The sequence below is a fragment of the Callithrix jacchus genome, chromosome 10 (assembly GCF_049354715.1).
Source record: "Callithrix jacchus isolate 240 chromosome 10, calJac240_pri, whole genome shotgun sequence".
NCBI classification, from domain to species: domain Eukaryota; kingdom Metazoa; phylum Chordata; class Mammalia; order Primates; family Cebidae; genus Callithrix; species Callithrix jacchus.
In genome coordinates, this window is record NC_133511.1 from 41,312,273 (window position 1) to 41,330,858 (window position 18,586).

Consider the following 18,586-nt stretch of genomic DNA (forward strand, 5'->3'; position numbering starts at 1 on the left):
TTCATGATAATCTAAGTATAGACATTTTATTTCCTGATCAGAATTATTTTGTTCCCTGATCCTATATGTCTATATGCATTCTTTTGTTGTTCAAAACAAATAAAAAAGCAAAAAAGTCCTTAATTTATCTTTTTACTAATATCTTCCTTAGAAACTCCAGTTAAGCTTATTTTACCTTCTCACTCTGTGATCCATGTCTCTCAACTTCACCTTCATATTTCATGTCTTTATCACATTGTACTGCATTCTGTATAATTTCTTCAGAAACTACATCCACTTCACTCCTTTTCTATTCAGCTATATGTCACATTCCAATTAATAAGTATAAGACAATTATAATTTTGATTTTTTTTCCTTTAAATGTTTTGCCATTAAATTTTTAAAATTTTCATATATATTTGACCCTTTGACGGCTTTACTCCTTACATGTGATTTTGATTTCTTCTACTTTTTTCTTGGTCAGAAACATTTATACTAGATCTGATATAATACTTCAAAACTTTAATTTTTTATGGGTCTTATTCCAGGTTTTTAAAAAAATTCTGCCTGTTCTTGTTCATAATCCATGTATATTTTGCTTTTTCTTTCTTGCATTATTAACTTATTGTGAGGTCAAGTTTCTCCTAAGTTTATCAGACAGATATCTGAGTCTCAACTACATTTTTGTTGTTGGTGTTGTTAGTTTTTTCTTTGTTTTTCTACTTCAGACAGGATTGGAGTTTATGTCTATTTCCATTGCAGTGTTTGGAGGCACAACCAAAACAGGTCTAATTTGCATAACAGTATAGATTTTTGACTAGTTTTACTTTCTTGGAACACGAAAGTAGAGTAAATTGCAACCCCAAACTAATGTGAGGCACATCATATTATTCAAATTCTTAAAATAACCTTTTATAATTTTTCCCTACCCAGCCAGTCATATCTAAAACAAACATTTGATTTTGTTTCTTTGTTTCTCCTTTCTCTGGGTGTGATAACAAGCAAGCAACTGATCTTTTTGGTCTAAGTCAGATGTTTTGCATTGTGTAAATCCAAGGCTTTATCTTTAAATAGTCTTAGGTTTTGAGGCTGTTAAAACTGAAGCTCAGGCTATTTGTGAAGTATTATTGACCCTAACGTCTGCTTTACTCCCAAAATCCAGTTTGCCAATGGAAATAAACTCCTCACTGTCTCCCTTGTAACTCCTACACAACAAAAATCTCATTGCATTAATCCCCTTGCTTGTACAATTAGTAGTCTCCACTGCTGCAACTGGAACAGGTGTAGCAGGCCTTACTACTTCCATAACCACATACTTTAGTCTCTCTAATAATTTCTCCACCAGCAATATAGTCATAGCATAAACCCTATCTGTCTTTCAAGCCCAAGTTAATTCCTTGGTGGCCATTGTGCTCCAAAATCACCAAGCCCTCAATCTACTAACTGCTAAAAAAGGAGGACTCTGCCTATTCCTAAATAAAGAATGCTGCTTTTATCTACACCCATCTGGCCTGGCATATAACGCCATCAGAAGACTTAAAGACAGGGTGCAAAAGCTCGCTAGTCAGGCAAACGATTATTCTAGACCTAACTGGCCACTCTCTAACTGGATATCATAGCTCCTTCCATTAGCAGGTCCACTCATACCCATTTTTCTCCTTCTCTTGTTAGGACTTTGCCTTTTTTGACTAATCTCTTAATTCCTACAAAAATGTATCCAGGCTATAACCAATCAGTCAATGTGGCAAATGCTCCTCCTAACAAACCCATATTATCAACCTTTGCCTCAAAAGCTCTTGGCAGCCTAAAATCTCTCCCATTTTTAGGTTTCCATGACACACCTAATCCCACTCAGAAGCCCTGAGAAATGTCACCCATCAACCCTCTGTACCACCCCCTGAAATTTCACTTCCCCTCACTTTTTTATTTATTTTACTTTTGTATTATTAATATAAAAAGACAGGAATGCTAGACCCTTTGTACCTTTAAGTCATGCCGTGGTGACCTCTGTCACCTGCATGTACACCTCCAGAGGGACTCCCAGAGCCAGAAAGTCTGAGTTAACCTTGTGATACTGGATTCTGCAGCCTGGTTAACTGACCTTACAATATTCTGCCATTGTTCCTGACTCCACGTTTCATGCCTCAACTGATAAGCCAACTTTGTAACACAGGTCCTTAGACCTTGTGACACTCTCCCCTCAGGAGACATCTCCACCCCCTCTCCCTGCTTGCAAAAAACTGCCCTGTACTGTAATTTCTGTAACTTTCCACTGCTCACCCCAAACTTACAAAACCAACTCCTATTCCACTGCCCTCCACTGACACTCTTTTCAGACTCAGTTTACCTGCACCCAGGTGAATAAACAACCATGTGGCTCACACAAAGCCTGTTTAGGTGGTCTCTTCATTCAAAGCATGCTTAACAGTAAGGTTAAAATTAGTTTAGGGAATATGATTGCTTTCATATTTTATTAAGCATGATAATAACCCAACATTCCACATTTTGATTTAATGCACTAAAATCTCTTGTTAAAATTCAGAATGATTTAGGTAATAAAATGCAATAAAAATGTAAAGTTTTAATTTCTTGAGTTAGTTATCATGAATTAGAGTCATGAAAACATGGCAAATAGGAGTCTGGAGAAAAAGAACTCCCTGGCATGACAGAAGCTCTCTTATCAAATAGATGGCTTATATGAAAATAGTGAATTTTAAAAAAGAAATGTTTTCCAAAACTGGCTTACATGAAGATATATATTGCATTCTAATCATAGGGGGTGTGCTTAGAAAATAAACATGTTAGTCACCTTTGCACATAATAAACACATTCTCACTATCTCTAATGCTCAATTAAATTTATTCAGGAGTTGGAGGAATTATGTATTTTCCAAGTAGTGTTTCACATTTCCTTCAGTGCATCTTGAAAACCTCAAAAATCAAAACTTCTCTTCCCATACCTAATGAAAGCTTCAGGTACAACTACAGCTATTTTGGGTTTTGCAGAAGCAAAACACATATAGAATTATATTAGGGCGAGATTTAGGCATGATTCCAAGAGTTCTTGCCTAAGGAAACTAAAGGTAAAATGACCAAAATATTGACTAAATGAGAAGCTGTGGAGCCACTGGCAAGATGGCCAAATAGCAACAACTCCAGTCTGCAACTACCAACAAGACTGATGCAGAAGGCAGGTGATTTCTGCATTTCCAACTGAGGTACATGGCTCATCTCACTGGGACTAGTTGGAAAGTGGGTGCATACCACAAAGGGCGAGCCAAAGCAGGGTGGGGTGTTGCCTCACCCAGAAAGCACAAGGGATCAGGGATTTCTCTCCCCTAGCCAAGGGAAGCCATGAGAGGCTGTACCAGGAAGAATGGTACATTTTGGTTCAGGTACTGCACTTTTCCCATGGTCTTCATAACTGGAAAATGAGGAAATTCCCTCCAGTTCCTATACCACCAGGGCCCTCGGTTTTAAGCACAAAACTGGGCAGCTATTTGGTAAGACATCAAACTAATGGCAGGAGTTTGTTTTTTATTTCTTACACCAGCAGCGCCTGAACACCAGTGAGACAGAAACCTTCACTCCCCTAGAAGGGGGACTAAAGACAGGGAGCCAAGTGGTCTGGCTTGGTGAGATCCCCAGGAAAAACAGCAAGGTAAGACCCACTGGCTTGAAATACTTGCTACCAGCACAGCAGTCTGAGGTCCACTTGGGACAATCAAGCTTGGTGGAAGGAGGGGTGTCCGCCATTGCAGAGGCTTGAGTGGGCAGTTTTTCCCTCAGAGTATGAACAAAGCCCTAGGCAGTGTGAACTGGGCAGAGCCCACCACAGCTCAGCAAGGCCTCTTCAGTCAGATTATCTGTCTTGAAGAGCCAAAATAGCCAAGACAATCCTAAGCAAAAAGAACAAAGCTGAAGGCATCAAAGTACATGATTTCAAACTACACTAAAAGGCTACGGTAACAAAAACAGCATGGTACTGGTAGCAAAACAGGAAAATAGATCAATGGAACAGAACAGAGGTCTCAGAAACATCTACAACCATCTGACCTTTGACAAACCTGACAAAAACAAGCAACGAAGAAAGGATTCCCTCTTTAATAAATGGTGTTGGAAAAACTGGCTAGCCGTATGCAGAAAGCTGAACCTGGATCCCTTCCTTACACCTTATACCAAAATTAACTCAAGATGGATTAAAGACTTAAATGTAAGACCTAAAGCAATAAAAACCCTAGAAGAAAACCTAGGCAATACCATTCAGGACATATAGATGGGCAAAAACTTCATGACCAAAATGCCTAAATCAATGGCAACAAAAGCCACAATAGACAAATAGGATCTAATTAAACTAAAGAGCTTCTGCATAGCAAAAGAAAACATCATGAGAGTGAAGCGGCAACCCATAGAATGGGAGAAAACTTTTGCAATCTATCCATCTGACAAAAGGCTAAGATCCAGAATCTACAAAGAACTTAAATAAATTTGCAAGAAGAAAACAATCCCATCAAAAAGTGGGTGAAGGATATAAACAGAGACTTCTCAAGGGGAGACATTTATGTAGCCAACAAACATATGAAAAAATGCTCATCATCACTGGTCATTAGAGAAATGCAAATCAAAATGACATTGAGATACCATCTCATAGCAGTTAGAATGGCAATCATTAAAAAAGTCAAGAAACAACATGCTGGAGAGGATGTGAAAAAATAGGCATGCTTTTACACTGTTGGTGGGAGTGTAAATTAGTTCAACCATTGTGGAAGACAGTGTGGCAATCCTCAAGGATCTGATCTAGAACCAGAAATACCATTTGACCCAGCAATTCCATTACTGGGTATATACCCAAAGGATTATAAATTATTCTACTATAAAGACACATGCACACGTATCTTTATTGTGACACTGTTCACAACAGCAGTCTTGGAACCAACCCAAATGCCCATCAGTGATAGACTGGATAAAGAAAATGTGGCACATATACACCATGGAATACTATGCAACCATAAAAAAGATGATTCATGTCCTTTGCAGGGACATGGATGAAGCTGGAAATCATCATTCTCAGCAAACTAACAGAGGAAAAGAAAGCCAAACACCACATGTTCTCACTCATAAGTGGGAGTTGAACAATGAGAACACATGGACACAGGAGGGGAACATCACATACTGAGGCTTGTCAGGGGGTTAGGGAAGGGATAGCATTAGGACAAATAGCTAATGTAGATTATGGACACAGCAAACCACCATGGCATGTGTATACCTATGTAACAAATGTGCACATTCTGCACATGTATCCCAGAACTGAAAGTATAATTTAAAAAAAAATGAGAAGCTGCATACTAGTTTGAGGACTGAATAAAAAGAAAAAACTTAAATAGAAAAACAATTCCTAGAAGGATCAGAATTATATGTGTAGATAAGAATATAAAGCCAAGGACCAAGAAGCATGTGAAAATAAATATTAACACAAATGCTACTGTATGTAGCTTTACTTTGGCAAGTTGTAGACCCTTAGTGCTTTTTGACATTTTTCTTGATTCAGTAGAATTTCTCTTTCACCTGTGAAATAATAATATGCAGTCAAAGAGTCTGTGTTTAACTAAATTTTGAATCATTTGACAAATACGTCCCCATCCCCATACCCTCTAGCTTCTGGTAAAAAGCATTATACTCTCTGCTTTTATGAATTCAGTTTTTTTTAGAGTCCACATATTAGTGAGATCACACTATATTTTTCTTTCTGTGCCTGGATTATTTCACTTTAAATTTAACAATTAAAATTACTTTTCCCGATGATTGACCATCTTTTACTATTCCCGTAGGCCACTTATATGTCTATGAGGAATATCTATTCAGATAGTTTGTCCATTTTTTAAATTGGGTTGATTTCTTGCTATTGAGTTGTTTGAATTTCTTAAATATTTTGGATAGTAATCACTTAACAAATGTATAACTTACAAATATGTCATTCCATTCCATAGGTTGCTTCTTCACTCTATTGATTGTTTCTTTTGCTATGCAGATGGTTGTAGTTTGGTATAATATCATTTGTCTATTTTTCATTTTTCACTTGTGCTTTTGGGGTCATATTAAAATATCACTGCTCAGACCTATATCATGGAGATTTTTCCCTATGTTTTCTTTTAGTATTGTTACAGTTGTAGGTCTTATATTTTAGTATTTAATCCAATTTGAGTAGATCTGAGTGCATATTGTGAGATAAGCATCTAATTTTATTCTCTTACATGTGGACATCCAGTTGTCCTGACATGATTTATTGAAGAAACTGTCATTTCCCACTTTGTGATCTTAACACTATTTTAAAGATCAGTTGACTATAAATGTGTGGGTTTATTTCTAGGCTTTCTATTTTTTTTCATTGCATTATATGTCTATTTTGGTAACAATACCATGCTCTTTTGAGTACTACAGCTTTGAGATAGATTCTAAAATCAAGCAGTGTGATGTTTCTGGCTTTGTTATTTTCTTCAATATTCATTTAGGTATAAGGATATTTTATGGTGCCACATACATTTTAGAATTGTTTTTTCTATTTCTGTGAAAAATTTCATTGGACTTTTGTTAGGGATGGCACTGAATTTGTAGATCACTTTGGGCAGTATGGGCATTTTTTACAATATTACTTTTTCCAATCTATAACACAGTGTATCTTTTTACTTATTTGTATCTTCTTCAATATTTTTCATCAATGTTTTACAGTTTTTAGTGTATAGATATTTTACTTCCTTGTTTTAAGTTATGAGTACCTACTGTATTTTTTGTAGCTATTGGACATAGAGTTGTTTTCTTGATTAAATTTCAGGTAGAGTATAGAAATACTATTGATTTTCTATGTTAATTTTGTATCCTGCTAGTTTACTGAATTTGTTTGTTGTGTCTTTTCCTGGGACACAGGCATACAGGTAGCTACAGCATCTCCAGGTTCTGGAATGCAGGCAAGCTATCTTTGGCAGCTGAGCTACTGTCTCCAAGTGTAAGCACACTTGGAGAGATTTTGGCTCTGGGGCTTGGGGCAAAAATTGCCTTGCTATGATGATGGTTTTGGTTTCTGCGGCATAGAAGAGCAGAGTGAAGCCATAGATCTGGAGTCTGAAGTGTGGGCACTTGCAGCATGGCCGCTACTCAGGTGATCAGGAGCATGTATGAGGTTGGGAAAGGTAGTGGCTTGAGTCCTGGAGTGGCACAGGAGTGGAGTCCTACTGCTTTATGAGGGGTGGGGTATGCAGCTACATTTTCCTCTCTAGGTTTCTCTAAGAATGGCTATTGTTTACCTCAGTGGCAAAGCATATTAGTTCTGCGAAGCAGAACAGTGGGAACAATGGTGGCTCCAACCACATTTCTGATACCAATAGTCTCTCTCTATTGTGTTTATTCCTAGTTGTCTCCTGGAGTCTCAGGTATTCCAGTCTGACCAATGATCCTTTCTGTGTGAATATTCTGGTTCCACTATGTTACTGCAGATTCATAAATGTGCCCGTGAACCCACACTGGGCTATTTCGGTTTGTGGATATGTGTCTATATTTGTTTTTGTTTATTTTGTCATGTTTATTATGAGAGGACAAAGGCTGGTATCTCCTACTTTACCATCTTGGTAATGTTACTGGCTCCATCATTTATTGTTGTTGTTATTCTTTATATCAGAACGTGCTGAACATCTTCTTGTGGCTGCAGGGTGCTAATTTATCTGAGGGCATGAAACAAGTATGAAGCGTAGATTTTCAAACTTACTAGCATTCTTTTGTTCAGGCGTTGAAATTAATGACAAAACCTTGATTTAGAGTATGTTAGATCAAGCAAGATTAAAAAGAAGGTAATTAGACCTAAAAAGCTTGCATTTACCTGTTGCAAGAAAATGTTATTCTCCAACTACATGCTGCCTTTTTGTGATTTCCTGTATATCTGCCAGAGATATTCTGTTATGTAATTGCAGTTTAAATCACTTATACAATATTCTGTCATGTAATTGCAGTTTAAATCACTTATACAATGGTTATTGGTAGCACACAGACTTAGTACTTTTTCACTGATGAGGGAGGCAATGCTTGATGACAAAATGTTTGAAAGAAAGAAAAGAAATAACTAAAATCAGAGCTGAACTGAGAGAAATGCAAATGTGAAAACACTAAAAAAATCAAAAAACCCAAAAGTTAGTTTCTTAAAAGAATATATCAGATGATAAACCACCAACTAGACTAATAAAAAAAACAAGAGAGAAGATCAAAATAAATACAATCAGAAGTGACAAAGGGAACATTACCACTGATTCTACAGTAATAATAATAATAATAATAATAATAATAAACAACCCCAGAAACTCTTCAAACACTACAATACATACAAACTAGAAAGCCAATGGATACATTCCTGGAAGCATAAAATTCCCCAAGACTGAACCACAAAAAAATTAAAACCCCAAACAGACCAATAGCAAGTTTCAAAACTGAATCAGTAATAAGAAACCTAGCAACCAGAAAAAGCCCTAGACCAGACAGAGTCACAACTGAATTGTACCAGACATATAAAGAAGAACTAGTATCACTTAAAACTCTTCCAAAAAATTGAGGAAGAGTTAATTTATTCTACAAAGACAGCATCATTCTGATAACAAAACCTAGCAAAGAAACAATAAAAAAAGAAAACTTCAGACCACTATCCCTCAGGAACATACTTGCAAAAATTCTCAACAAAATACTAGCAAACAGAATCTAGCAGTGTATCAGAAAGCGAATACACCATGAACGAATAGCCTTTATTCCTGGGATACAGGGCTGATTCAGCATATGCAAGCAAATAAATGCTATTCATCCTATAAAACAGAACTAAAATACAAAATAACATGATCATTTCAATAGACACAGAAAAAGCTTTCAATGAAATTCAACATACATGCATGTTGAAAACCCTCAAGTAACTGGACATCTAAGGAACATAACTCAAAATAATAAAAGCTATCTGTAACAAACCCTCATCCAACATCATACCAAATGTACAAAATCTGAAAGCACTCCCCTTGAGAACCAGAACAAGAAAAGGATGCCCACTCTCACCACTTGTATACCACACAGTTCTGAAAATCATAGCCAGAGAAATCAGGCAAGAGAAAGAAATAAAAGACACTGAAATAGGAGGAGAGGAAATGAAACTCTCTCTCTTCACAGACAATGTGATTCTATGCCTAGAATACTGCAGAGTGTTTGCCCAAAGGCTCCTATATCTGATAAACAACTTCGGCAAAATGTCATGAAACAAAATCAATGTATAAAAATCAGTGGCATTTTTATACACCAATAACATCCAAACTGAGAGCCAAATCAAGAATGAAATCTCATTCACAGCTACAAAAACAAACAAAATAAAATAAAATACCCAGAAAGACAGCCAACCAAGGAAGTCAAAAGTCCCTACCATGAGAATTAGAAGACACTCCTGAAAATATCAGAGGCAATGCAGAAAAACAGAAAAACATGCCATTCTCATGTACAGAAAGAAAAAATATTGCTAAAACGAGAAAACTACCCAAAACAATTTACAGAATTAATGGGATTTCTATCAAACTATCAATGATGTTTTCATGAAATTTGAAAAAGCAATTTAAAAATTCCTATGAAACCAAAAATAGCCTGAACAGACAAAGAAATCCTAAGCCAAAACAACAAAGCCAGAAGCATCACACTACAGGACTTCAAAGTATTCTACAAGGCTACAGTAACCAAAATAGCATGTGGTCCTGGTATGAAAACAGACACATAGACCAAAGGAACATGTTAGAAAACCCAGAAAAAAGCTCCACACCTACAACCATCTGATCTTCCACAAAAGTGACAATAACGAGCAATGGGGAAAGGACTCCCTATTCAATCAATGGCTCTGGGATAATTCACTAGCCATGTGCAGAAGATTGAAACTGGACCCCTTCTTTTCATTACGCACAAAAATCAACTGAAGATACATTAAAGACTTAAATGTAAACCTAAAATTACAAAAATCCTAGATGAAAACCTAGGAAATACCATTCTGGGCATAGGCCCTGGCAAATGTTTCATGACAAAGTCTCCAAAAACAACTGCAACAAAAAAACTTTGTAATGGGACTTAATTAAACTAAAGAGATTCTGCAGAGTAAAAGAATCTAACAGAGTAAGCAGACAATCTACAGAATGGGAGAAAATATTTCCAAACTGTGCATCCAGTAAACTTCTAATCCACAAATTATACAGAATGTAACAAAATAACAAGGAAAAAAAATTAGTAAATGGGCAAAGGACATGAACAGACACTTCTCAAAAGAAGATGTACACGCAGCCAGCACACATACAAAAACATGCTCAACATTACTAATCAATATAGAAATGCACATCAAAACCACAATGAGATACCATCTCAAACCACTCAGAATGCGTATATTAAAAAATGAAGAAATAACAGATGCTGGTTGCAGAGAAAGGGAATGTTTATACACCACTGGTGAAAATGTAAATTAGTTCAGCCACTGTGGAAAGCAGTTTGGTGATTAGAACTTAATTAAAACAGAACTTCCATTTGACCCAATAACTGCATTATTGAGTATATATCCAAAGGAATATAAATTGTTCCACCATCAAGACATATGTACTTGTATATTCATCACAGCACGGTTGACAATAGCAAAGCCCTGGAATCAGCCTACATGCTCATTAATGGTGGAGTGAATAAAGAAAACATTGTACATATATGCAATGGAATACTATTCAGCCATAGCACATAATAAAATCATGTTCTTGGTAGCAACGTGAATGCAGCTGGAGGTGATCATCCTAAGCAAATCAACATGGGAATAGAAAATCAGATACCACATGTTCTTATTTATGACAGAAAAGTGGGAGGTAAACATCACATATACAGGGATACAAAGAAGGGAAAAATAAACAGGGTCTACTTGAATGTGGAGGGTGGTAGAAGGGTGAGGATCAAAAGACTACTCGTTTGTTACTATGTTCACTACCGTGTTGACAAAATAATTTGTAAATCAAACCCCTAGAGACATAAAATGTACCTGTGTAACAAATCTGCACATGTACTCCCTGGACCTAAAAGCTGGGAAAACAACCTCTACGAAACAAAAGAAATATTTTAGAAGAGAGGACGATAGAATTTTTGTTGTCTCTGTTATCAGTTACCAACATATTCACATACAATCATGATTATATTATTTCTTAATAAGATAAAGGTAAAGATTAAGAAAAAATATATAGCACACTTCTAGGAGTTTCAATATTATATTTTGCCATTTTTAGTTACATTTAGAAGTGTATGTACACATGCATATACTATATGTATATTATAATGATTTCTGACAAAAATAAAATGAGGATAACCTAAAGGGTTTTAATAAATGACTTCCCTTTTTTCATACTCCTCTATCCAAGGGCAGGGAATAGACAGATAACATAAGGATTGAGTACAAAGTATTCCAGATGGCCAGCATAATTTCTACAATTCACAATTTCTAATTTATATAACAGAATCACAATAAGGTCAAACTAATCAGCGTTTTAGTTTAGTGTTTATTTAGCATATTGTTTTTGTTGATTCAGTTGATTGATAGGCACATGAAACATATGTTCCATTTTTTTTTATTTTTTAAAGGCACCTGAGGAATCAAAGATGCCAGACAAAAATATCAATATATTTAACACTCTCTGGTTTTAAAAATATTTAATATTCCTATCTTCTTCATTTGACATATATAAAGCATATGCATGTTTACACATACTTCTCAATGTAACTGAATATGGTAAAATATAACACTGAGACTCTAAGAAGTATACTGTATAACTTTTTCTTTTTACTATGAAAGGTATCATGCAAAGTACATTTCTTAGTGCAAAAACTGACTCATGTTGCTCTCTTCTAGGTTGTCATTTGTTGTGCATTGGAACTCAGAAGTAATTCTAAAATGCCATACAAGTTAGGGAGAGGTTTTAATGTAAAAAGGAGAAAAAATTACATTAAAACTTGTCAGATGCAATTAAGAGAAGAAAAAACTCAAATTCCCTATTCTTGCATTATTTTACAAGCATGTCAAGGCCTGGTGCACTTGCTAGATAAATTTAGTAAGTGGGTTTGTATTCAAGTGAACTGGTATTTTCCCACTCTCCTGGTGGTCTCCCTCGTCATGAGGTAAATATAGAAGCAACCTCTTTGGTGCAATAAGCTTAAACTCTGGCATCAGGGAATCTGGATTTTTTTGTGGCAGTTATTGATAGAAGTTGTTTGAGAGTGTCAACTGCCAAATACCTAGAGACACTGGGTTCAAGTGAAGACACCCTTTCCCCTACTGTCATGATGGAAGCCACAACTTTTCAGAAAATCCGAGTTTGGTACAAGACCCTCAATAGGTTGAAGGTGTTGTACCAAACCCTATCATACTTCCTGTTTCATAATAATTTTCACAAGGTACATCCACCCCCTCATTTGTAGATGCTTCTTTCTCAGTTCTTTATATTCAAATCAACTAATGGTTTTATCAATACAAAGGAATTGGTTCACCAAAAAGATAAGAGTCACCAGTTAATCACATCCTTACATAAGTGCCCAGAAGGAAAAAAATGCAGAAGCATATCATAATATAAGACCTAATATCTGGATATGAATTGAACATACACACACACACACACACACACACACACACACACAAACAAACACTCCTACCTCACCACACCAGATATATTTAAACATCATTCAATATTGTTCCATTCAGATATACATTAGCTGTTTTTGCTTTTGTTTTTGTTTCATAGATTTTGCTAAATCACAAGCAAAAATAAAAGCTTTGAATAACAAGGAAAAGCGTCCAAATATACAACAGAAAAAAATGCTTTGATAAGCCCAATGGCCTACTTGAGAAGACAGAACCAAAAGAAATATTTGTTAACATCTCTCCTCCTCCTTTAGTCTTTATAATAAATACAGCACCAGACAAAAATTCAACAGTTAAAATCTCGATGCTTGTTCAAGCCTGCTTGGTTACCAAGGTTTCCAGCATATAACAGCTTTTAAACTCATGGATCTCAGTAGAACAAACTCACAATTTCATTAATGTACACTTGGGTTTTCTGTTTGACAAGATTGTTACTTCTGGCTGAGACATAACCTATCCTTCCAGAAACTCCCAGCAATTCTGAATTAGATCATTTAATTTTAAGTTTGTGAGAGAATTTTCTATGAATGAAGTTGTACTTCATGCAATTAACTTACCAAATCATTCCTATGTGTCAGGAGATAATCGTTGTTGATTATCTATAAACTGAAAATTACAGTTTTAGGTATCTTTGGAATGGGAGAGTGATATTCAGAAAAGTAAGATAACAACTGATAGTTAACTGTGATTAAAAGGAAATAATTACATCACAATCGCACTTTTTGAAAGAACTAGAGCTTTTTTCCAATTGTTTATTCCAGCTACCCTATGACATAGAGAAAATAATTTTATTATCTTTCTTTCTTTTATCCATAGATGCAAATACATGCATGCATGCACACACACACACCAACACACACTGTTTTTGCATAGGTTTTATATATTGAGAGAAAAGAAGCAGATATTTAAGATAACAGTTTTTTATTTTGGAGGAGTTAATTAATTTTAGTATTATATCAATTTTAAGAATTGAAATTAAAAAAATGATTAGGTGTCTTCTAAAAATCACATTTGCAGTAGCTGTCAGCCAAATGGCTGTAGCATCACAATTTTTATTCCTGGTATCATAACCAGACAATTGCCCTCTCAAAAATTCAGTAATCAAAGCACTTAAGAATGATGAGTTTAAATAGGAGTACTGTTAGTTTCTGAAAACCTCCAATAGGATACTTCACAAAGAAAACAACTTCAAAACTTTGCAGAAATTTTGTCAGGATCTTTGAAGAGTATCTTTTAGACTTAAACTGTTTAGTAGTGAATACTGAGCACATAAAATGTGGCTAGTATAAGATAGGTTGTAAGTTAACAATACAAAATTTCAAAATATAGTATATAAAAATATACTATGTAAAAATAATAAATATTTTAGTACAAGTTTTTTACTTATATTACATGTTGAAATGACAAAATATTGAATACATTTGTTTAAGTGAAATATAAAAATGAATCTCATCTGTTTTACAATTTAAAAGGTAGTCATAAGAAAACTTAAAATTACACACATAGCTCACATATTTCTATTACACAGTGTTGTTTTAGACTATATGAATCATTTATTTCAACACTGCTGCATTAAAAATATTTTGATGAGGCCGGGTACGGTGGCTCACGCCTGTAATCCCAGCACTTTGGGAGGCCAAGGCAGGTGGATCACGAGGTCAAGAGATCAAGACCATCCTGGTCAACATGGTGAAACCCAGTCTCTACTAAAAACACAAAAAATTAGCTGGGCATGGTGGCACGTGCCTATAGTCCCAACTACTCAGGAGGCTGAGGCAGAAGAATTGCTTGAACCCAGGAGGCGGAGGTTGCGGTGAGCCGAGATCTCACCATTGCACTCCAGCCTGGGTAATGAGCGAAACTCCGTCTCTCAAAAAAAAAAAAAAAAATATATATATATATATATTTTGATAGGCCCAAAGATATTATATGGAAAATACAGACATGAATGGCTGTGAGCCAAATAATAATTCAGAAGATTTGGAATGTGAAAGTAATTTTTGAAATTTTTTTTAACATAAGAGTTTTTTTGCTAAGTATGGCCCATGATCTAAATCCACCTGCCACTTGTTTTAATAAATAGATGTTTACTTGAACACAGTCATATATATTAGTTTACATATTGTCTATGGTTGTTTCTGTTTTATAATGGCAGTTTTGAGGAGCTGTGATGGAGACATTATAGCTGCACAGTAAAGTATATTTAATATGACTCTTTACAGAAAATGTTTGCTGGACCCTGCCTTAAACAATTAATTTTGCTTATATTTTACTTTTTAATATTTGCATACAAATGATAAAACTGTATATAAACATATAAGCAGATAATGACTCCTAAATAATAAAATACTATTAGGTATTTATTTCATCAGCATTTTTATCTTGGATCTTATAAAACAATGTTTTGTGTTACTTCATGTCTGAGAATTGATAAATAATACTTATGTCAAGAAAATATTTACTTTCTATCTCTATAAATAAATATAAAAGCTTTTATTTGCTTAGTAAATACCTATTGAGACATTGCTATATACCAGGCATTTTAAAATAAATACATAAAACAGATTTTAGGGAGTAAGTTTCTATTTTTACAGAAACTTACAATATAGAAGGAGAAAAGGAGAACGCACAACTGCATGGGTTAAATGGCATGTCCACTAAAATGTAAGTGTAAGGAAAAGGGGGTTTCTTATATTTGAGGATGGTTAATAATCCTAATGTGTCAGAAAGAACACTAGAAAAAATTCCAGCAGACTCAAAAACACCAGTATTGAATAAAAAGGAAATAAAAATGTATTCAAAAATATAACATCATTCTATTATAAAGACACATGCACATGTATGTTCATAGCAGCACCATTTACAATAGCAAAGACCTGGAACCAACCCAAATGCCCATCAATGATAGACTGGACTGGGAAAATGTGGCACATATACACCATGGAATACTATGCAGCTATAAAAAAACAATGAGTTTGTGTCCTTTGTAGGGACATGGATGAATCCAGAAACCATAATTCTCAGCAAACTGACACAAGAACAGAAAATCAAACACTGCATGTTCTCACTCATATGGACACAGGAAGCATCACACACTGCGTTCTGTTGGGGGGTGCCAAGGGAGGGTCAGCAGTGGGGTGGGAAGGTCGGGGAGGGATAACATGGGGAGAAATGCCATATGTAGGTGAAGGGGGGATGGAGGCAGCAAACCACATTGCCATGTGTGAACCTATGCAACAATCCTACACTACCTGCACATGTACCTCAGAACCCAAAATACAATTAAAAAAAAAAAAAAGAAAAAAGAAAATATAACTTCAAAGCCATAGGCAACAAAAATAAGATAATTTGGTGTTTATAAACATTTTTAAATTTGTGTATTAAAATACTATCAACAGAGTAAAAAGGCACCCCACAAAATAGGAAAAAGATGTTTGCAAATCATACATCTGATAATGAGTTAATATCAAAATACACAGAGGACTCAAAACTCAGTAAAACAACCAATCTCATTAAAGAATAGGCAAAGGACATGAATAATCATTTCTCTGAAAAAAATACAAATATCCAATAAGCACATTAAAAAGCAAAATGTGGTACATATATAGAATTGAATATGATTTTTCCTTAAAAACAATCCTGACATGTTACAACATATATGAGGGTTGAAAACATTATACTAAGTAAAATACACCAATCACAAAATAAGGTACTTACAGTTAAAACGTGGAGAAATAAAGCAGAATGGTGGTTTCCAGAGGATGGTGGGAGTTGAAAATGGGCATTTGTTATTTAATTGGTATGGAGTTTTAGTCTTGCAAGTTGAAAGGACTCTGGAGAGGAATGGTGATGACATTTGCATGACAATATGATTGCATTTAATACCACTGTACGCTGTACACTTAGTAAAGGTTCAAAATAGCAAATATTATTTTATGTGTTTTTACTACATTAAACATGCAAAGAATTTTAGGATAACAAATGCGAGAATTTTTAACTACTTTAGAAAGCAGGAATATTTGCTGAGACTCAAAATCCATAATGCATAACAAGGTTAATAAATTCAAATAGAAATGAAAATGGAAGATTTTTTTTTGAGATGGAGTCTTGCTCTGTCGCCCAGGCTGGAGTGCCGTGACACAATCTGGGCTCACTGCAACCTCCGCCTGGCAATTCTCCTGCCTCAGCCTACCGAGTAGCTGAGACTGTAGACACACACCACTACGCCCAGCTAATTTTTGTATTTTCAGTAGAGACGCGTTTTACCATGTTTGCCAGGATGGTCTTGATCTCTTGACCTCATGAACTGCCTGCCTCTGCCTCCCAAAGTGCTGGGATTACAGGCGTGAGCCACTGGGCCCAGACAGAAGCATTTTCATAAAGAAAAATATTATTATACTGCTAAGAACAGTTAATAATGGAAACTGGAAAAAATATTTACAACTATTACTATAAAAATAACTCATTTAAACATTGGGCAAATATTTACTATAATTTATAAAAGAGTAAATACCAGTTTTCCTCAGCTTGGGGCGATGGTCGCTGCCGGGCGTCAGCTCCCAGTGCGCCGAGGGAAAGGCTGCATGCACCGCGCCCCAGCACCCAACGCCTCAGGGCCCACAAGCCCATCCTGGTCAGCTGCGCCGGATCCCGCCGCTTCCGGTCTCAGAGCCCTGCCGCACCCCCGCCGCCCAGCGCGCGGCCCAGATGCAGGCCGTCAGGTGCGTGGTGGTGTGAGTCGGCTTTAACAATTACTCTGCCAATGTTATGGTAGATGGAAAACCGGTGAATCTGGGCTTATGGGATACAGCTGGACAAGAAAATTATGACATATTACGCCTCCTGTTCTATCCACAAACAGATGTGTTCTTAATTTGCTTTTCCCTTGTGAGTCCTGCATCATTTGAAAATGTGAGAGCATATCCTGAGGTGCGGCACCACTGTCCCAACACTACCATCATCCTAGTGGAAACTAAACTTGGTATTAGGGATGATAAGACACCATCAAGAAACTGAAGGAGAAGCTGACTCCCATCACCTATGAACAGGGTCTAGCCATGGCTAAGGAGATCGGTGCTGTAAAATACTTGGCGTGCTCAGTGCTCACACAACGAGGCTTCAAGACTGTTTGAGGAAGCTGTCCCAGCAATTCTCTGCCCACCTCCCGTAATGAAGAGGTAGAGAAAATGCCTGCTGTTATAAATGTCTGAGCCCCTCATTTTTGGTCCTGTTCCTTGGAACCTTTGTATGCTTTGCTCAAAAAATGGTGGAGCCTTCACACTCAATGCCAACTTTTTGTTACACATTAATTTTTCCATAAAACCATTTTGAACCAATCAGTAATTTTAAGGTTTTGTTTGTTCTAAATGTAAGAGTTCAGACTCACATTCTATTAAAATTTAGCCCTAAAATTTAAAAAAAAGTGAATATCCAAATGGACAATAAGTAAATGGAAACTTAAATTTATTGGTCATAAGAAAAATGAAAATCAAAATCACAGTGTGATTTAACTATTTTCCTCAATAACTAAATGGAAAAGATGAACTACACCAAGCATTGACCAGTATGCCAAAAAATTAACACCTTCATAATATAAAAATTTTAGAAGAAAACTTCAGACAGACCCTTCTATACATTGAGTTAGGCAAAGACTTCATGACCAAGAACCCAAAAGGAAAGGCAAAAAAAAAAAAAAAAGTTAAATATGTGGGACTTAATTAAACTAAAGTGTTTCTGCACAGCAAAAAAAAAAAAAACAAAAAACAAAAAAAAAAAAACAGTCAACAGAATAAACAGATAACCCACAGATTAGAAGAAAATCTTCACAGTCTATACATCCAACACAGGACTAATATTCACAATCTACAGCAAACTCAAACAAATTAGTAAGAAAAAAAATAAT

General features: G+C 35.7%; 1 pseudogene; it reads left to right on the forward strand.

Moving 5' to 3' along the window:
- The first annotated feature begins 17,219 nt into the window (after nt 1–17,219).
- Nucleotides 17,220–17,886, forward strand: LOC100402034 (ras-related C3 botulinum toxin substrate 1 pseudogene; annotated as a pseudogene).
- Nucleotides 17,887–18,586: the final 700 nt, after the last annotated feature.